Genomic DNA, 17075 nt, shown 5'->3' on the forward strand with positions numbered 1-17075 from the left:
GAAAACTGCCCTAGCCTATCTCCTCAAACTCCCCTCCCCATTCCCAGCCAGAAAAGCCTAGAAAAGCCAACTGCTTTAAACATGCGGGGAGGCATTCAATTGTGGTTCAGCAACTGGAACTGGTAATGAACCCAGCTAGTATCCAAGAGGATGTGGATTTGATCCCTGGCCCAGCTCAGTGGGTTAAGGATCCAGCATTGCCGTGAGCTGTGGTGTAGGTCACAGACGTGGCTTGAATCCTGTGTTGCTGTAACTGTGGTGTAGGCCGGCAGCTGCAGCTCAAATTTGACCCCTAGCCCGGGAACCTCCATATGCCGTGAGTGCGGCCATAAAAAGCAAAAAGAAAAAAAAGGGTGGGGGGAAATACAGCCTAACTCCACAGTTACCAGTCCAAAGATTAAAACGAAACAAAGACAGCAGGTGACTTTAGTTCCCCTCCACACCCCTGACATCACTGGTCTTTGACCACCTCTAAATTCAGTCTCAGTTGCAAAAGTCAGATCCATGTGAGCTCAGACCCAGCCCACCCAGTAGTGCCCACCCCCCTCAGCCGGGTGCTCAGTTTCTCTTTGATTTCTGCCCCAGGGCTTTCTCCAGTGTCTCAAGAGCTCTCTCAGCCTGCATATAAGAGCGGCCCAGAAGTACAAGAAAATTGGTCATCCGTATGTGGGGCTAGAATGCTGTAGACCCACATGTAAACTGGGCTCAAGTTTTTTCCTCTTCAAGTGACCGTAAGGAGCTCTGCATGCAGCCGTAGTCATATACTAAGGGAGAGAAAACAACAAAATAGGACTGAAGAAGGCTGAGCCCTCTGCTCATGCACCTTACCTGTATCTTCTGCACCTGCGTGAGCTGGGATCTTATACACCATCTGTATCTGACAATAGATTGTTGCTGCTCATCCCCAGTCTCTTGGCTTGATGAGTCAGTTATCCCCCGGTATGTGATGGTAAGCTCAGGTGTTACAGTCTTTTGTCTCAGGTGTAAGTCTTAAGACCAAGTAGCAAACCATCTCTTTCTCAAAATGAGACGATACAGAAGGCTTCGGAGACTTGCTCAGAAATCCTAGAGATCTGGGCTGTGGTTCTCCTATTGGTATTTTCCAGGGACTCCAAAGAGCACCCCTATTTGCCATAGACACTTCGAATGTTGGATCTGCTGGTTCCTAAGACGCAGGTGGGTAAGCAGCTCATACTATAGCCTGAACTTGCTCAAGAAACGTTTCTCGCTCCGGCTCCCACTTGAAACTGCAAGCGACGTGTTAACTCAGACTTTCTGTTTACAACTAAATCTTTGATTTGACAAGTTACTCTATACAATCGGAAAAAAACACGACCCTGATTTCTTTCACTGACTTTTCATACAGCAGGCATTCGGGAATGTCAAGTATATGGGACTTCATAAGCCTCTCAGCTATTGTGTGTGCTTCTTCATCCAGTGTCACTTGATAACACACTGTAAGATGTTTCACTGGCTTTTTCAATTCTACTCGGAAAAGCTGTAACAAATAAGTTTTGACCTTTCCAGACTCCATCATGTCTATGTTTGAAATACTCAATTCCTTTTTCACTAAACCATGAATAATGGGTCTTTACTTTGTGCCACCAATTACCTTATGTCATAATACTATTCAAAAATTTTCTGTGGCAAAAGACACAAGGAAGTAAATTGTGTATATACATATATATGTTGAAGAAAAGATAGTTTTCCTATTTTCATTTTTTTTCCCCACAACTTCACCTAGTTTCTTTAGAGTATATTTCTCTCTTCCATGGGTCAGAAAACTCTCTGATAACAAGAGTTTCATTTTTGTTCAGCTTCTTTAAATGTTGACTGTGCAGCTGTGGGTTGAAAGGGGGAGTTGTCCAATCTCCCTCTCCCTCTCCCTCTCCCTCTCTCTCTCTCTCTCTCCCTTTCCGGCCAGGCCCACAGCATGTACAAGTTCTGCAGCCAGGGACCGAACTTGTGCCACAACAGCAACTTGAGCCACTGCATTGACAACGGTGGATTCTTAACCCACTGCACCAACATGAAACTCCTCCAATCTCTCTTTTTAAGCCAATGATTCATCCTGAAATATAAGAAAATATAGTGTAAGTACATTTTGTTTTAGAGTAAAATACATTGAATAATAAAATAATAAATGTTTTAGAATATCATTTAAAAATTTAGAAAACTGGAGTTCCCGTCGTGGCGCAGTGGTTAACAAATCCGACTAGGAACCATGAGGTTGAGGGTTCGGTCCCTGCCCTTGCTCAGTGGGTTAACGATCCAGCGTTGCCGTGAGCTGTGGTGTAGGTTGCAGACGCAGCTCGGATCCCGCATTGCTGTGCCTCTGGCATAGGCCGGAGGCTACAGCTCCGATTTGACCCCTAGCCTGGGAACCTCCATATGCCACGAGAGTGGCCCAAGAAAATAGCAACAACAACAACAACAACAACAAAGACAAAAGACAAAAAAAAAATTGCAAAACAAAACAACAGAGAATACATACTTCTTCTGTTCTGCATAGATGCAAAAAAAACAACAACAATTTTGGATTTCAAAACAATAATTTATTATACAATACTAAAGTCACAGAGATTATCTCAGCTAGAATCAAAAAAAAGGTAGTAGGAGAAGTCCTGAGACCAAATTGAGGTAATTTCTGAAAAAGCAACATTTATACCTTAATCCTTCTAACCCAGAAAATTCTACAGCACGCAAGAATACATAAATGCACATTCCATAATCCATCAGAGTAATAACATCATCACATATGATGGATTTCAGAATTGCTATGGAGCAGTGATCTCTTTGTACCTTCCATTTTTGTCTTTTTTGAATGGGCATGTCTATCACTACTACCCTACGCCTAAGCCACTAGTGTCCATTGGCTGTGTTGAGGGCAAACAGCTTGTCTCTTTAGTATTCAGTATTCACTGAGAAAGTATTTTAGTATTCACTGAGAAAGGCCAGGGATGGAAGGAACTGAATACTGAATACTGCTAACAGCTATGCAAGTGGTAAAGTGGAGGCTTCCCTAGTTAAGCCTCCAGGTGAGAACCTAGTTTGGCTGACACCTTAATTGCACCCTAGGAAACCCTACACAGAGCACCTAACTAAGCTATATACAGACTTCTGACCAAGAAACTTCTTTTAAAATCCTCATAGCAAAATAAGTATAAAAGGCAACTTTATTAACCTGATTTTTTTAATTATCCAGCAAAAACTGCATCAAAGATTTTTAATTATGAAAGATTAGAAGTGTTCCCTTCAGAATCAGGACCAAAACAAGGATCCTACTAGTGCTACTTTTATCCTGTGCAGTACAACAGCAAAGAGAAATTACAGGTAAGAGTTCCCGTTGTGACTTGGTGGGTTAAGGACCCGACATAATATCCTTAAGGATACGGCTTCCATCCCTGGCCTTTCTCAGTGGGTTAAGGGTCCGGGTGTTGCTGCACACTGTGGCGTAGGTCACAAATGTGGGTCAGATCCGGCATTGCCGAGGCTGTGGTATAGGCCTGCAGCTGCAGCTCCAATTGAACCCCTAGTTGGAACTTCCATATGCCATAGATGCAGCCCTAAAAAAAATAAAAGAAGAAATTACAGGTATAAATATTGGAAGGAAAAAAATAAAAGTGTAATTATTTGCAGATGATATAGAAAACCCAATAGAATACACAGATCATTAAATTAATGAGGGTCCATAAATGCTGTAGATATGAGACCAACATACTAAAACAATTGCTTTCTTACACACTAATAACAAAGTTGTTTAAATGTACTATAGGGAAAAGATATTTATTTTTTAGAAAGGTAACTGAATAAATCTAGCAAAAGACATAAAAGAAGTTTAGGGAGGAAGCTATAAAAATATTTTAATATTTTTAAAGAAGATATAAATAAATGGGAAGAGATACCATTTTCATGGCTAGAATATCATGAGATGTCAGTTTTATACACTCAAGATAATTCCATTCAAATTTCATAAAGTTTTTCATGGAACTCAGTAAACTGAAATTCCTAGGAATTCATTTAAAAAGCAAAAAGCCAATAGTAACAAAGACTGTGTGTGTGTGTGTGTGTGTGTGTGTGTGTGTGTGTCTGTGTGTGTGAGTATTTGCTTTTTAGGGCCTCAACTTCAGTATATGGAAGTTCCCAGGCTAGAGGTTGAATCGGAGCTGCAGCTGCTGGCCTACGCCACCGGCATAGCAACACAAGATCCAAGCCGTGTCTGCAACCTACACAACAGCTCATGGCAATGCTGGATCCTTAACCCATTGAGTGAGGCCAGAGATTGAACCTACATCCTATGGATACTAGTCAGGTTTGTTACTGCTGCACCACAATGGGAACTACATAACAAAGACAATTTTGAAGACAAACAGGATATGAGGACTTGATATAGAATCTATCAAAATATAATCTAAAGCTAAAAGAATTAAAGCACTGTGTTACTGATGCAGTAACAGAAAAATCAGCTGATGGGAAAGAATAGAGGGCCCAGTAAAGATCCTTACATGCATAGGACTTGTTTTACAACCTAGGTAGCTTTGAAAATTAGGAGGGAAAGGTAACCCATCCTATATGGTGCTGGGTTTATTACTTAATGGTATGGAAAACATAAAAGTGAATCTCAGCCTCACATCATACACAAAATCAATTCCAGTTGAATTAAAGACTTTTAACTTTTTGAAGAAAATATAAAATATCTTTAGGAATTTGGAGTTGGGAAAGCCAAAATTTTGAAATTATAAACCATAAACTAAATATGTGCCCATCCTACCACCTAAAATTTTTTTTATAGTCCTGTGTATAAAAAGACACAAAAATAAAACAAAAAGGAGTTCCCATTGTGGCACAGTGGGTTAAGAACCTGACATAGTCTTCATGAGGATGCGAGTTCAATCCCTGGCCTTTCTCAGTGGGTTAAGGATCCAGCATTGCCACAAGCTGCGATATAAGTTGCAGACAAGGCTCAGATCTGGTGTTGCTATGGCTGTGGCATAGACTGGGAGCCGTAGCTCCTGGTCTGGGAACTTCCATACGCCTCAGTACAGCCATAAAAAGAAAAAAGAGAGAGAGAGAGAAAGAGACGAACCATGTAGTTATGTCTAGCTCTCGAATATATTCATGCATACTTTGATTGTAATAATAATAAATTCAAAAAAGAAGAATGGAAAATTGTGGTAAACTCATACAATGGAATATTATACAGCAGTGAAAATAAACTTGGGCTACACATATCAACAAAGACATCTCAAAAAGCTAACATTAAGTGGAAAAAAAAACAAGTTTCAGAAAAATACATACTCTATGATATATTTAGATAAAGTTTTAAAATATGCAGTTCTACCATCTGTTGTTTAGGAAAACATATGCATATAGTAATAGCGTCAATGCACACTTAGAAAGTATAAACACCAAATTTAGGATAGTAGTTCCCTTTGTGAGGTGGGCATAAGAAGAAATGCAGTTGAGGAAGGGCCAGGAAGCTTCAAGTATATTTATTTGATTTTCCAAGATGAATGTTATGTTGTTTTCTAAATCTTTTTGTATGTTTTATATATATTACGATAATTAAAAAAAAAATGTTTGTGTCCTTGGTGAAATCATCAAGCTGCTGGATCAAGTTTTCTGTGTTATATGAGCCAATTCAGCCTCTTCATCATTTCAGCCAGCTGGAGTATGATTTTTTTACTGACATCAAAGACCCCTAAGGGATTTGGTCTCCTCCATGAGGCCTTGCCTAACCACTGCGACTCTTGGATGAGCTTCTGTCTCAGCCATGGTGTCTTCCCCAGATCCAATATTGTGTAATTATTCCATGTACACTCATCTACCGTAAAACAGCAATAACAATATCTACCATTTCTTGAGTGTTCTCTGTGTGTATATGGTATTTAACCTTCCACATCCATTATTTTATGTTATTTATATTTTTGTCTTTTTTTTTTTAGGGCTGCACCTGTGGCATATGCAAGTTCCCAGGATAGGGGTTGAATTGGAGCTGCAGCTGCCAGGCTGCACCACAGCTGCATCAGATCCGAGTTGCATCTGCGACGTAAACCACAACTCATGGCAATGCCAGATCCTTTAGCCACTGAGCGAGGCCAGCGATGGAGCCCGTCTCCTCATGGATACTAGTTGGGTTGATCTCCATTGAGCCACAACAGGAACTCCCCTACATCCATTATTTTAAACCCTCCTTACAGCAACCCTGTGAGTATCGCTAACTCCATTTTGCAAACTCAGAGATGCTGAATGACTCATTGAAGATCATGTTGCAAAAAAGTCCTAAGCCTGACCATTTTCTGCCCCCTCTTCACAGCCTCTTTCCTCTGTCTCCCTGAGGCTAGATCCCCTTGGACTTTTGTGGGCTAATGCAGTGACAGATTGCCCAGGAGTGTCGTTCTGATGGCACTGAGCCTTGGTGACATGGGGGATGTGCAGGGCTTCCCAGTAGGGAAAGCTGCACTGACGCGGCCCCTGAGCCCTGTGAACCCAAGTGTGTGGGCTTGCGCCAGAGCCACAGCAGTACTGCCCACCCAGTCCCCACCTGTCACCGGCCACAGGTACCTCAGACCAGCCTGAGCATTTGCTCAAGGATACCACTAGGGGTCGCTGTTACTTTATTTTTCTGATGACTGGAGAGGAACAAAAGCCACCCTAAAACTCTTCAAAGCCAGATTAAGTGGGATGCCTGGAATTCTGTGGTCTTCAGAGAAACCAGGCTCCTGCAGCCAAAGTTGGGAGCATGAGAGGGCAAAGAGAAGAGAATTCACATTTATTGGAAGCATTCTGCATGTCAGCCAGTTCACATTTCTTAATGTTAATAAGCCAACTTTAAGGAAGACTTGGTATGTGCAGGGCAATATTTACATTACCTAAATATTACTCATGTGAGCCTTACAACAACCCAGGAGATAAGTAGAAACGTTCAGAGAGGTTAAGTAACTTGCCTAAGGTCACACAGCTAGTAAGTTGTATGTTCCTTTGGGTCATTTCATCTTCACGCCAACCCTGTTTTGCAGATGAGGAAACCAGGCTCAGAAAAATTAAAAGGCCAGAGTGGCAGAAGCAGAATTCAAGTCTAGGTCTACTTAGGACAAAATATAAAGCTTGATCCCATTCTTGAGAGGGAGAAAAGACCAGTTCACACGGAGGGTCCTGTGTCCTTAGCCCTACATGGATCATAAGCTCAGGGATACCACAAAGTGTAGGGGTTGTTGGGGCTGAGCTGTTCTGAATAGTTCAAGAAATGCTTCAAACGAAGCAGAGGAGTGACCAGGTCTGCCTTCTGGCCTGCAAACCACCATCCCCTCACCTGCCAAGTACCCTGTCCCACAGGCCCCCCCCATCAGAGTATGCACAGAAAGAAGCATATGGGAGTTCCTGTGTGGCTCAGCAGGTTACAAACACGGCTAGTAGCCATGAGGATGTAGGTTCGATCTCTGGCCTCGCTCAGTGGGTTAAGGATCCGGCGTTGCCATGAGCTATGGTGTAGGTCACAGACGCAGCTAGGATCCCACATTGCCATAGCTGTGGTGTAGGCTAGCAGCTACAGGTCTGATTTGATCCCTAGCCTGGGAACCTCCATATGCCACGGGCGCGGCCCTAAAAAGACAAGAAATAATAATAAAACAACTTACTATGAATTTGCACATAGCCAGTACTTTGGAAAAACAAGCGTTATGGTGGGGGAGGGGGGAAATCTCTGCAATTTTTGAAAATTAAATAGAAATCTCATGTTTTCATTATGTTTATCACAAGGCAGGACAGACTGCAGACAATCTCTTCCTAAATCTTGCACACAAAAAAAGCTGTTGAGGAGAGCAGGGCCTACCTTCGGTGGGTGAGCAAGTTTGTCTGGGGACTGGAGTTTGCCTGTCGGAAGAGAGGGATCAGGACAAATATGATCCCCCAAATCAAAATGCTGGTTCACTTTTCAAAAACTTTTGTTTTCACCTTCATTTTCCTCTAGATGCCCTGGCTCTTCATCCCCACATCAGGAGAACATGGAACAAGTCTTAACTTTCCATTAATTGGAAGTAGAAGTGTTCTGATTTGGGAAAGGAACAGAGCCCAAGATCTATTTATTCTATGATTCATGGTTCTGGCTCTGTCTGGATGGGGGCGAGGAGAGTCTAGACAAGGTGCCCTGTGGGGCTCGGTGGCAGATGACCCAATTGCGGGAAGCAGAATGAGAGCGTGATCAAGGAATTGCACCTGTCAGGAGTCCTGCCCTCTCGGTACTTAATAAAAGCTGAAATGAGGATGAGGTGGCCTCTCCCTGGAATCTTACAGGCCTCTCTTGCTCTCCTGTTCTCTGGCTCAGCATCTCCCAAAGAGAACATTGGCCTGGAAACTCTACAGGTCCATTCGTCGTGCTCTCTCCTGGGGGAGAGAGGGTGGACCCTTCTCCCTCCCCTGGCCCTAGCCAGGCCTAATGTGGGCTCACCTGGGTTGTACTGGACCCACAAACTCTAGGGCTCTCATTTTAGAAGATATAGCTTAAGAAAATTTCAGGACATAGTGGACACTCCATATTTAGTAACTATTATCATCAAGTTAGACTTTCGAACCTCAGTCTCCTCATCTATAAAAGGGGTTTAGGAGTTCCCATTGTGGCTCAGTGGTCACGAATCCGACTAGTACCCATAAGAATGCAGATTCGATCCCTGGCCTCCATCAGTGGATTAAGGATCCAGCATTGCTGTGGCTGTGCTGGAGTAGGCTGGCAGCTGCAGCTTCAATTTGACCCCTAGCCCAGGAACTTCCTGAGGTGCTGCTGAGGATGTGGCCCTAAAAAGCAAAAAAAAAAAAAAAAATGGGTTTAATACCTGCTACCTCATAAGATGGACCATAAGTATAAGGCTTTATTGTATGTCACAGGCACTGTGCTAAGTACTTCACATACATTATCTCATTTATATTAAGAAAACATCATAGTTTTATTATCCCTGTTTTATAGATGCAAAATCTGAAGAGTCGGTTAAGAAAAAAACGTGTCCAAAGTCACATAGCTAGTAAGTTATTGGAATGAAAAGCTGACCTGTCTCCAAAGCTAGAGTGCTCGATTAATGTTTATAAGGTATCTCCATTCCAAGAGTACCAATTCTCTAACTGCTAGGGAACAGATCACCCCAAAACTAGTGAGTCAAGAGAAACAGTGTTTGTTTAGCCCACAGTTCTACAGGCCGGTAACTTAGGCTGTCCTCCCTTGGGTGATTCTTCTGGTCTTTGCTGGGCTTCCTCACGCCTCTGAGGTCAGGGGCAGGGTGGTGAAGTGGCTCTGCTTACAAGCACTGATTGGCTGTGGCCAGGGCTCCTCAGCTCTCCTTCACGTGGCCTCTCAGCCTCCAGCAGGCCAGCCTGGGCTTTCTCCCATTGGCAGTGACCTGGGCTTGGAACTGGCACACTGTCACTTCTGCCCCAACTCTTCTGTTTAAAGTAAGTCATAGGCCAGCCAAGAGTCCAGAAGTGGGGAAACAGGCCCCGAAGGCATTGCAAAGACCTTCGGAGAGTAAGATGTGGGGAAGTTATTAACAGGGCAATCAATTTATCAACATAGGTGTTCACTAAACTGCAGGTTGTGGAGTTCCCATTGTGGCTCAGCAGAAACCAATCTGACTAGGATCATGAGGATATAGGTTCGATCCCTGGCCTTGCTCAGTGGGTTAAGGATCTGGCATTGTCGTGAGCTGTGGTGTAGGTCACAGATATGGCTCAGATCCAAGATTGCTGTGGCTGTGGTGTAGGCCGGCAGCTGCAGCTCTGATCCAACCCCTAGCCTGGGAACCTTCATATGCAGCGGATGCGGCCCTAAAAAGCAAAAAATAAATAAAATTTAAAAAAACACAGCAGGTTTTGTTACTCTTAGATATTTTTGGACAATATCCATCAGACAAACCCAAGTCATTAGTGTCACTAAGTTCCCTAGAGATTTCTTGTAGTAATCTGGATTCTTTGCTGCAAGGAAGGCAGAAACACAACCCATCGGGAATCTTTCTCCAGCCTTAGCTGTCATTTCCTCTGGGGTCACATCCTTCTCCCACATCACCATGCAGTGGCAAAGGTGACCACCAGCGACTTCAGGCTGCTCCCACTCTCCCGCATTGACCTCCCCACCCCCCCCATCCCCACATGAAATAGACATCTTAACACCTTAAAGAAAGCCCTAGAATGACTCCCACCAGCTCAGACGGTGTCCCCAGGCCCATCTCATAGGTCCTTGCAGTCCCCGATTGACTAGGTCTGAGTCTCGGCTCCATTCCCTAGAGAAGGATATGTCTCCAGAGAGGAAGGTGACACTGCTATTCCCAGGAGAAGGGGACAGGACACCCTCAGTAAATGTTAACTGCCTGCCCTTTCTCACCCCACCACAGAGGAAGCCCTCTCTATTTCTCTGGAGCCCCTCGAATGATCTGATGCTTCTAGGTTAAAATGCACTCAATGGATTTTAAGTATATGTTATATGTTATAAAGTTCAAGGGCACTTCTTTGAGTTGAAGCAAAATTGCCTTTTTTGTTTCCTGCCCACGCCATGCAGAAGTTCCCGGGCCAGGGATTGAACCCCCGCCACTGCAGTAACCATAGCCACAGCAGTGACAACGCCAAATCCTTACCCTGCCAAGCCACAAAGAGCCTCCCATAACTGCCTTTAAATGCTGATTGTGAAATCCTACATGAGAACATTGTGGAAGGATCAAAATGAGAGCTATTCAGATTTGAAAGTGAAAGGAATAAAAAAACAAAACAAGACAGGACGGGAAGTTGATATGAAGAGAAGGAGATCCTCTGCATACAGAATATACTAGAATGAAGCCTGTGCAAGGGCTAGAGAGAAAGGAGAGTTCCTGGCTTCTGCTCCAGAAATTCTTCTTACTTTTACGCTTGTGATTTCCACGGTCCTAACTCAGAGTGACCTTCCTTCAGATCCCCGCTACTCCGACTTACTAGTGGTATAAGTTGACAGCGGAACATGTTTTATTGTCCAAACCAAGAGTGTTTAGAAAGTGAAAGGGGATGTTATTAACAATTTCACAAGGGCAATGTGATGCATAGGCATTCCTCTCTTAAGCAAAATGATAAATACTTATGTTTCCAGCAGTACATAACAATACATATAATATCTGCTCCGTACTTAATATTAAGCTGGGCTCAGTTCTTTCTATACCCTTTGTAATCCTATGGTGTGTGAACTATTATGATCCCCATTTTTTAGATGAGAAAATTGAGGCTTGAAATAATTTTATATATGTATTTTTTTTAATTTTTTTTTTTTTTTTTAGGGACAGACCTGCAGCACATGGAAGTTCCCAGATAGGGGTCCAATCAGAGCTATAGCTGCCAGACTATGCCAGAGCCACAGCAACGCAGGATCCGAGCGGGCGTCTGCAACATACACCACAGCTCAAGGCAACGCTGGATCCTTAACCCACTGAGCAAGGCCAGGGATCGAACCCACATCCTCACGATCCTAGTCGGGTTCATTAACCACTGAGCCACAAAGGTAACTCCTGAACTAGTTTTACCAAGATCTAGGGGACACCATATTTCAGTCTTCCTATAACTATATGGTAATGGGACTGTGAAGAACCATTAGAAGGAGTTCCTGTTCCAACTAGTATCCATGAGGATGCAGGTTCGATCCCTGGCCTTGCTAAGTGGGTTAAAGGACCTGGCGTTGCTGTGAGCCGTGATGTAGGTGGCAAAGGCAGCTCGGATCTGGCATTGCTGTGGCTGTGGCTGTGGCATAGGCTGGCAGCTGCAGCTCCGATTAGACCCCTAGCCTGGGAATCTCTGCCTGCCACAGGTGCAGCCCTAAAAAGACAAAAAGAAGAACCCTAAGAACTTGAACATCTAAATGGGTCTCCTTCCTGGGAGCACTTATCTTGAGAAACTATTCCGCTGTCCAGGGTGCTCATTATTAAACACACTTGGAATTATGATTTGGAACATCCCACAGATCTTGAGGCACATGTGTTTTTTAAATTTTTATTTATTTCTACCGAGATATAACTGCCACAAAACATTATCGCACTTTCAGGTGTACAACATAACGATGTGATGTTTGCTACACATCGCAAAATGATCCCCACAATAGGTCTAGTTAACTTCCATCATCATCCATGGTCACAATTTTTTTTCTTGTGATGAAAACATAAGATCTCTCCTAACAACTTTCCAGTCTACAACACAGGATTATTAACTATGTAACCATGCTGTACATTATTCCATCCCTACAAACTTCCTTATTTGACAACTGGAACTTTGTAGATTTTGACCTCCTTCCCCCACTGTACCCTCCCCTCCAGGCACTTGTTGTTGAGAATCATTTTTATGGTAATACGTTTTCATCTGTAGAGCATAAATATGACTTTTGAAGAGAACCCAAAGTGGTTCGGGATACAAGTGCATCATCTAAAAAGGTATTTTGACTCCTGGCTTCCGCCTAGGATGTAGAAAGCTGAAAAGAATGTCACTCCTTGTCATAACCATAAGGAAAAGAAAAAAAAAATCAAAACTTCCTTGAGCCCATCAAAAACTGAGGTCCCAGGGCAACACGGCTAACATGAAATCTAAGGATAGAAGGGCTTCTCCAAGGATGGACAGGATGGGAGCACTGGCTCACCTGCCACAGAGCAAAGAAGGAAGACAGGACCACCAGACAAGTCAGCAGGAAGCATCCAGCCAAAACTTGTAAAGATTCTCAAGGCCAAGTATGGGCTAGCAAGAGACTGTAGAACCCCAAGGAGTTGCAGGCAAGGGAGCTCCTAACCGTCAGCAGTTCCTCTCCATGGACCCCACCAGGCACTCATGAAGAAGGTTGGGGGCAGTGAGGGAGACCAGAGAAAGCCTTCCTCCTCCATTCAGGACTGGAAGAGGGGAATGGCCATAGCTGTGGGAAAGGCTGGAGACAGTTCCCATGTCTTTCTCCCCTGTGAAAGGCATAAGCCACCACGGAAAGGACGGCAACTCTATGGCCTCTAGAAAACAGGTGAAAACACGGCAGCTGAAGGTAGGGAAGAGAAAAAGTCTCTATTCCAGGAGGAGGAACTGGTCCCACATCTTTGGGCCTCTGGTTATTGGAGGAAGGTCAGGATGGCTGAGAAAACCCCACTTCTAAGACACAGAGACCAGTGTCCGCCCAAGGCTGGGGCTGAATGAGGACAACAGAGAATCCCATTCCCACCCTCTACACCCACCACCAGACCAGAAAACCCCAAGTGACAGGCACTTCCCTGGGGGAGCCGGGGAGGGGATGGGAAGAGACTCCCGCTGCCATCCAGGCAAGTGGAGGGTAGAGAAGGAACATTGAGAAAGATCCCTTTGGCATTCAGCTCCTCCCTTAGCACATGGTGATGCCAAGCAATAGAATGAGTAGAAAGACAATCAGTAAAGACTTAGCAGGCCTGCACAACACTACCAACCATCCTGACCTAATTGAATTTATAGAACATTCCAAACCATGACATCAGAATATATATTCTTTACAAGGGCACATGGAGCATTTACCAAGACATCCCATAAAACAAACTTTGACTAATTTAAAGGAATTGAAATCATGGCAAGTATGATCTCAGACCATAATGGAATTTTACTAGAAATAGACAACAGAGAGATAGCTGGACAATCTCCAAATATCTGTAAATTATGTACCATGCTCCCAAGTAATCTGTGAGTCAAAGGGATCACATGGGACTGTGAAAATATTTTGAAGGCAATGAAAATGAAAACAAAACATAACAATTTGTGGAATGCAGCTAAAGCAGCACTTGGAGGAAAATTATGGTATTAAATGATCATTTTAGAAGATGAAAACTCTCGGTTTGAGGAAAATGGATATATTAACAATAATGAGCATCTCAAAACATTTATTTAGATCTTCTTTAATATACCTCAGTAATGTTTTGTCTTTTTTTAGGGGGGGGGGTTCTTTTTAGGGCTGCACCCATGGCAGGTGGAGGTTCCCAGGCTAGGGGTCAAATCAGCTGTAGCCGCCAGCCTACGCCACAGCCACAGCAGCGCTGGATCCGAGCCTCTTCTATGACCTACACCACAGTTCATGGCAACGCCAGATCCTTAACCCACTGAGCAAGGCCAGGGATTGAACCTACATCCTCATGGCTACTAGATAGGTTCATTAACTGCTGAGCCACAATGGGAACTCCCCTCTTCGGTCATTTTTAGACTAGAGGTCTTGCATGTCTTTCACCATGAAATTTTGAGTTTACCAAAAGAAGAACTGACATTTGAGCACAAGATAGAGCTTTATTTTCATTAGGGGTATGTTCCAAATCAAATAAAGAAATAAAGCTTCACTGATTCATTTTATCAAGTGTTCAAATAGCCACTGCAAGTGAGACCGTACTAGTTGCTACTTATCCAAGAGGCAGATCAGATTTTGGCTCCTTGAAGGTAAGAGAGTATCTCTGACTAGGATTGAACAACCTTTAACAGATTTTCCTACCTAGATGGGACTCTCTCCTAAAAGCATTTTGTTTTATTTATTTATTTTTTATTTTTAGGGCTGCAAGCATGGCATATGGACGTTCCCAGGCTAGGGGTCAAATCAGAGCTACAGCTGTCAGCCTACATCACAGCCACAACAAACGTAGGATCCGAGCCGTATCTGCGAACTATACCACAGCTCATGGCAACACCAGATCCTTAACCCACTGATCGAGGCCAAGGATCAAACACGCATCCTCATGGATACTAGTCGGGCTCATTACCGCTGAGCCACAACAGGAACTCCAAGCACTTTAAAGCACATTATATCCCTTAGCCAAATGTTACTCATCCTTCAAGACTCAGCTCAAGTGGCACCTTGTCTAAGAAATTACCTCCAATGACAAGCAGCCATCAGCACTGAGCTAGTGCCTTCCTACGTCTCCTATGGGCTCACCTTTACCTCAACCTGTCATTAGTTAGGCTGTAAGTAACAGGGGCTTGAAACATAGTGACAAACACATGCAAGTTTACTCACTCATTTAAAAAACTGTGTGACACTAGGAAGTTTGAGGCCAGTGTGGCGGCGGCTCCATACAGTCATCCTCTCCTTCTGCTCCAGCATCCTTACTGTGTGACTTTCATCCACAAGGTCATCATGCAATCCAACATAGCAATCAGGTTCTTTTTTTTTTTTTTTTTTTTTGGCCACACCTGTGGCATGTGGAAGTTCCTGGACCAGGGATTGAACCTGCACCACAGCAATGTCAATGAGCCACAGCAGTGACAATGCCAGATCTTTAACCCAGTGAGCCACTATAGAACTCTCGAAATGGCCATTAAAAAATACAACATTTGGGAGTTCCCATCGTGGTTCAGCGGAAAGGAATCTCACTAGCATCCATGAGGACGAAGGTTCAATCCCTGGCTTTGTTCAGTGAGTTAAGGATCCGGCGTTACCATGAACTGTAGTGTAAGTCGCAGACATGGCTTGGCTCTCTCTTTGCTGTGGCTGTGGTGTAGGCTGACAGCTACAGCTCTGATTTGCCTGCTAGCCTGGGAACCTCCAAATGCCATGAGCGCGGCCCTAAAAAGACAAAAAAAGAAATACAACCGTCCAGTCCACACTCAGACACCAGGAGGGGCTGAAAGTACCAAAGGTACCCTCCTCTAAGCAGTCTTCCCAGATGTCCCACCTGGCAATTCCACTTACATCACGCTAGTCGGAAGCTAGTGCAGGCGCTACTAATTACAGGTAAAGAAGACTGGAAGATGGAATCTTTATCCTGGGTAGCAATGTTCCCAGCTGAGAGTCAGGATTCTGTTACTACTGAGAGAGAAAATGGATGTGGACAGGCAACTGCTGGTTCCTGCCAATCACACTTAATATGCCACATTACAACTGCCTATTGTCTGTCTCTGTTACAAGAATGTGTATCTTGAGTGGCTCATGCAGTACCTGGCATATAGTAAGCAAAGGGAAACAATTTTAACTTTTGTACGGAGGTTTATCCCACACACACCTGTGCACTAACCTTAAGTGTATATCTATCTCAGTGAATGTTCACATACAAAAACACTGTGTAGTCACTTTCCAGGTCAAGATGTAGACAATTTTCCCTGCTTCAAAATGTCCCATCTCTTCCTAGTCAACTTCACCCATAGGTAACTATCAACGACAAAGTCCTTGTGCCCAGGGAGCTCCCATTGTGGTGCAACGGGATTGGCAGCGTCTTGGAGGGTGCTTGGACATGGGTTCGATTCCTGGCCAGCACAGAGGGTTAAGGATCCGGTGTTGCTACAGCTTGAGATCTGAGCCCTGGCCTGGGAATTCCATATGCCGTGGGGCGGCCAAATATGAAAAAATAAATAAAAGTTTGTGTGTTCAATGCACACTCAGGCCAGACAAATACCAAAATATTGGAGTGTGGGCAGAGAAGGGTTTATTGCAAAGCACGAAGAGAGATGGGTGGCTCATGCCTTAAAAACCCCAAACTCCCCTAAGGTTTTCAACAAAGCCCTTTTATAGGAAAGGTGAGGGAGGGGTGTGGTTAGTTGCAAACTTCTTGGTGTCAATCTTTGTTCTTTGTAGGTCAGGTCCTGGTCAGGTCGCGATGTTCCTTAAACCTCTGTCAAAACAAATGCTATTCTCTGTACCGTAAATTTTTTTTTTTTTTTAAGTTTCCAGGCCAGAGGTCGAATCAGAGCTGCAGCTGCCAGCCTATGCCACAGCCACAGCAATCCCAGGTTTGAGCCACATCTGTGACCTACATCACAACTCCCAGAAATGCTGGATCCTTAACCCACTGAGTAAGGCCAGGGATAGAACCCACATCCTCAAGGATACTAGTTGAGTTCTTAACCCCCTGAGCCACAACGGGAACTCCTGTTCTAAAATGTTTTAATTTATAGGTGTAATAGACTCTTAAAGGTCATAGCCTTGAGAATTATACAAGAGAAGAAAAGGAGAGGCAAGAAATTGCCTCCATACCTCCTTGTGGCTTTTAACGCTTAACAAATTCTGTAAGCAAAGTGACATAATTACCCCTCATTTTAATTATTCAAAGTTTCAAAGACAGCCTTTCACCCTCAGAGGTCCTGCCTGAAGGGGCAGGGGTGCCTGCACAGGCTGA

Source organism: Phacochoerus africanus, chromosome 2, assembly GCF_016906955.1.
Source record: "Phacochoerus africanus isolate WHEZ1 chromosome 2, ROS_Pafr_v1, whole genome shotgun sequence".
Taxonomy (NCBI): domain Eukaryota; kingdom Metazoa; phylum Chordata; class Mammalia; order Artiodactyla; family Suidae; genus Phacochoerus; species Phacochoerus africanus.